Source organism: Varanus komodoensis, unplaced genomic scaffold, assembly GCF_004798865.1.
Source record: "Varanus komodoensis strain SLA01 unplaced genomic scaffold, ASM479886v1 scaffold115, whole genome shotgun sequence".
Taxonomy (NCBI): Eukaryota; Metazoa; Chordata; class Lepidosauria; order Squamata; family Varanidae; genus Varanus; species Varanus komodoensis.
Genome location: NW_025335330.1, coordinates 780,922 through 785,710, shown reverse-complemented (window position 1 = coordinate 785,710; position 4,789 = coordinate 780,922).

Genomic DNA, 4,789 nt, shown 5'->3' with positions numbered 1-4,789 from the left:
CCCCCCCCCGGGCAGGGAACCCTTTCGGCCCCCGAACCTCTCTCGAGCATCAGCCCAGGCCTGGTGTTGCTTGAGAGACGCTGCTTGGCCCGCCCCCGCCCGCCCCCAGGCAACAGCCCGCTCCCTCCTCGGTTCCTTCATGCACCTTGCGAGGGGTGCCTCTGATGCAGCTGGAGGCCCGCCGGGTGGGGGTGGGGGTGGGGGGCGGCCGGAGAGGACCTCGCCACGCTCGCTCGGGGAGAGCCTGGTGGGGCCGCCAAGCACGGAGTGGCTGCGCTGTGGGGGGTCCCTCGAGCAGCTGGGCTGAGCTGCGCCTTCACACGGGGGTGTTAGGAGGGCGATGCAACGCGAGGTGCTGAAGTGCGGCCTGCCCTCCTCCGCATCTGTGCCGCAGCTGCAGCGCACGCAATTGTGGTCTCCAGGCTTGAGAAAGCCTCTTGCCGGGCTGGGAAGGAGCTGCCAACATGATCCGAGGGTGGGAGAGCGTACAAAAAGGTGCCGGTGTTTTCTTGGTGGCAGGTGGGGGCTACTTTAGAAAAAAAATAACTGATGGAGAGCATAATTGGGATACAAAATGCAGAAAATGGACAGAGGAGGTTTCCTCCCAGTCTCCATGGACCAGAACTTGCGACCATTCCAGAATTGCCTCTGCACGGAGGGCTGCCCTGAGCCGTGGGATGGACTTGATGGCCTTTTCGGCCACTAATCTGTGATTCTGTGAAATCAACTGATGGTGAACCCAAGGCAGGACATTCCCCACATGATGAAGGGAAGGGTTCGCGGATTGAAACATAGAAACAGAGTTAGTCAGAAGGGACCTACCGGGCCATCTAGTCTGACCTCTGGCACCAGCCGGCTCCGCTCACAACATGCCCACCATGTACATGTCCAGCCTATCTTTAAACACCCGCACCGATGGGACCTCAACCACCTCCCATGGAAGCCCATTCCACACCCTCGGGGTCCTGACTGTCAGGAAGTGCTTCCTGGCATCCAAATGGCAATCCATTCCTTGGCTCCCTGAGCTTTGCTCCGTTGGAGCGCATCCTGCCTTCCTCTGCAGGGGAAAATGGGTCTCTGCCCACCTCCGTGTGACATCCCCTCACATACCTGAATGTCGCCAGCAGATCCCCTGTGAGTCTCCTCTTCAGGCTGAAGAGGCCCAGTTCCCTCAGTCTCGCCTCATACGGCATCCCCTGCAAACCGGCCACCAACCTTGTGGCCCTGCGCTGCACTGACTCCAACCCGGCTATATCTTTTCTGTAATGAGGGGCCCAGAACTGAGCACAATACTCCAGTTGCAGGCGCACCAGAGTCGTGTAGAGTGGCAGTAACACCTCTCTCAATCTAGAAGCCACACTTGTGGCTATGCAACCAAGGGTGGCGTTCGCCCTCTACCTCTTGATGGGTTCACAGCCCACGAAGGGGGTGCTGGCAGCCTGAATGGGGTGGAGGAACGGGCCCTGGACAGCCTTGGGAAGAGCCTGCCTGGAGCCCAGCGCTGCCAAGCGCTGCCAAGAGGTGGCGGCTTCCCGAGGGCATCTAGCCGGTTGCCACAGGAGCGAAGTGCAGCCCTCAGAGACCCGTTAGACCGATCGAGCTTTGGCTTCTCCTTCCTTCTCGGAGGAGCAGAAAGCTGTGCAGGCCACGCAAGGATTGTGCATCCGTGCGGATGCATGTCGCAAACCCCAATTTGGCCGGGGCCGGCGAGGTCCTGGTTCTGCTCCCCACTGGCCGCTTTGGCCCACCTCAGACTCCGCCCGGCCAACTCATGGGGCTGCTGTTGTGCGGAGAGCTGGAGATGAGGCGGCCCTTGCGAGCCCCCCCCCCCCGCCCGGGTCCCTCACAAGAGGGAGAAAGGCAGGGTATGACTTGAGATTGACGGGGTGACAGGTCGCCAGAAATAACGAGCAACGCCGTCTGCGGCAGCCAGTTGTGCCCCCTCAGAAACAGCCTTGCCCCATCCACTGTTCTGTTCCTTTATTAGCAATATTTCTACACCCTTTCTCATTTGAAACACTTTGTGTTTATGAATGTACAAGTTTCAGGGATTACTGCAATGCAAAATGTGCAGCAATTTAAAAACTTGTAAGAATGTGGTATTAGAATTAGAAGAATCAGAAACCATTTAAATCTTCAAAAGCAATATAAAAAGGCACAACAGCAGAAATTGAGGGCAGGAGAGAGTCTTAAAACAGATTACAAAGTGAAGAGATGTAAAATGTGACAAGCGAGATGGAGCTGAAAGGTTTGCCCCGTCCCCCTCCAGCTGGACGAAAGCAGGCCAAGCCCGCTTGCCCCGGAGGGCCTGCTGCAGCTGGGGTGCTGCCACCAAAAAGCCCCTTGCCCGGCAAGCACAGTCTGCGAGCCATTCACACACGGGGGGCTCACCTTGCAAATATCCTATCCCCGCCTGAGCCATTGATGGCGGGCCATCACTAGCATGCCCCTCCAGCTTTGCACCCATGGACGGAGCAACGACAGGGCGGGAGAGCGCAGTAGGCCTGTCATGAGCTGGAGCCGGGGCTCAGACTAGATGGCCTGGGAGGCCCCCCCGACTCTCTGTCTGTCTGTCCTGAATGTGCTGCCATTCAGCTTCTGGGCGAGGCTTTTGGCAGACCATCGTTGGCTCCCTGCATGGGCAGAGGGGCAGACAGCAGCCTTGCTCACTTAGAAGGCTCCCACGCGTGCGCCCAGAGCAAGCAGGGCACAGGGAAGCAGGGGGAGCTTGGCAAAGACGGCGGGGGCAGTGCCAAAGGGGCGCTCACAGGTGCCCTGACCCTGCGCCGCAGCGCCTTTCTCCCACTGGGGCTTCCTCAGGTGGACTTGGGGGCAAGCCATCACTTGGGATGTGGACCATCCCTGGAACGACCCCTGGGTCCCTCCAGGGAGGGAGACAGCTGGGAAGACCCCAGCCTGAGGCACAGAAAACGGCCGGCTGCTGCGCTGGGCGACAGGCTCCGCAGGCGCAGGACGCTGCATGGCCTCTTGCCCTGCTCCTCACACGCCGGGGGTGGGCTGCCCGGGGTAGCCAGGGAGCGGGTGGGCGCCCTTTCTGTGTCATTCCCAGAGGCTTGCAGTCTTTTATCAGCCAAAGCCACAAGCACTGTGCTCAGGAAAAATCTTGTAACCAGCGCCGGCCTGCCTCCAGCGCAACACAATTCCCATTAAGAAGGCCTCCAGGGGCTTGCATAGACTGGGTGGGTAGGATGGGCTTGGGATGCCCTGCCCTGCCCGTGCCAGCATCTGCCTGGGCCAGGCAGTCTCCTGGCGGGGAGCGTGGCACTCCTGGCACCGTGAGCACGGAGGACAATCCCTGCCTTGTGCCCTCCTGCCTGTCCGCGCCAGCTGCCCGCTCCGGCTGGGCAAAGGCTGGCCTGGGTCTTCCGACTCCAGGGCTTGCTGGGTACACCACCCAGGGTCCAGGCCAGGCCCCACAGCCTCTCGGAGAGGGTCCCCTGCAGAGCAGGCCCCAACACCCCACGGTGCACAAGCTCTCCGAGGTCAACAAGCGATCAGACCGCCATGGCAGCCTTTGAGCGCCCCGCATCTCTTCACCCTGCAGGATGTTACGCAGCACAGGCCTGGCAGCGACGGGTAAGCAGCGCAGCGGAGAAAAGCCCGCCACGGGCCAAGGCGCTGGGCCCACCCAAGAGGAAGCGGGCCCTGGGGCTGCTCTGAAGGTTGCCGGAAACAAGGAACGGCTCTAAGCCATGTCCAGGGCAGGCGTAGGAAGGGCAGGGTGAATCCGCTGCCCTTGCAGCGGGGGGCGGGTGGCACTGCCCACCGTCTCACTGCATGGCTCCTCGGAGAGCGGTCCAGGCCCGAATGCCTGGCTGGGGCATCGCACGGCTGCACAGGCACCCCAGGAGATCCCCTGTGCGGCCAGGCAGTCCCGTGTGGCACTGGGAGTTGCGCCAACAGCGCAGAAACTGGGCGACTCAGTCGGTGCTCCTGCAGGGAATGCCGGGCACGCAAAGCGTGGAGGGCGTCTTTGTTGCCCTCCTCTGAGCTGTCCCCGGTTTGCCGGCATCTTCCCTGAAGTGTTGTGCACAGAGCTGGACATACCACTTCAGATGGGGGCTAACGAGAGCTGAACGGGGGCAACCAGAATAAGCACTGGGCTTTTCTGCAGCCACATCACACCGCTGACTCGTATTCAGCTTGTGATCTACAACAGTTCTGAGAACATTCGGACTTGTAGGATCCCCACCTTGTAATGATGTACTTAGTTTATTTTTCCTAGGTGAAGAGCGCGGCATTTCTCCTAATTAAATTTCATTCTGAGCCCTTTAGTACCTCACTCATTACCTCCCCCCAGTCTGAGAAGGTGCTCTTGATGAGCCCGATTCTGCAGCCAGCTGTGGCTCCACCTGAGTTGTTGCATCCACTTGAGCTCGTTTGCTAATCAGGACAGCCTGGGGCGCTTGGTCAAAAGCTTTGCTGAAGTCAAGAGAGATTATGTCCTCAGCAGGCCCACAGTCCACCAGGGAGGTGACCAATCAGAAACTGCAATAGAATTAGCCTGGCACGATGTGTTGTTGAGACATCCATGCTGACTTCTAGTAAAGACTACATTGTTTTCAAGCTGTTTGCAGACCAGCTATTTTATAACCTGCTCTAGAATGTTCCCAGGGGTTGATGTCCATCTGACTGGTCCACAGTTCCTGGGCTCTTTTTTCCCCTTCTTGAAGATGGGGACAGCATTGCCCCTTCTCCAATCTGCTAGAACGTCCTCTCCGTGATTTCTCAAAGATGCAGGTCATGACACGCACGTGGTCCCGTCTCA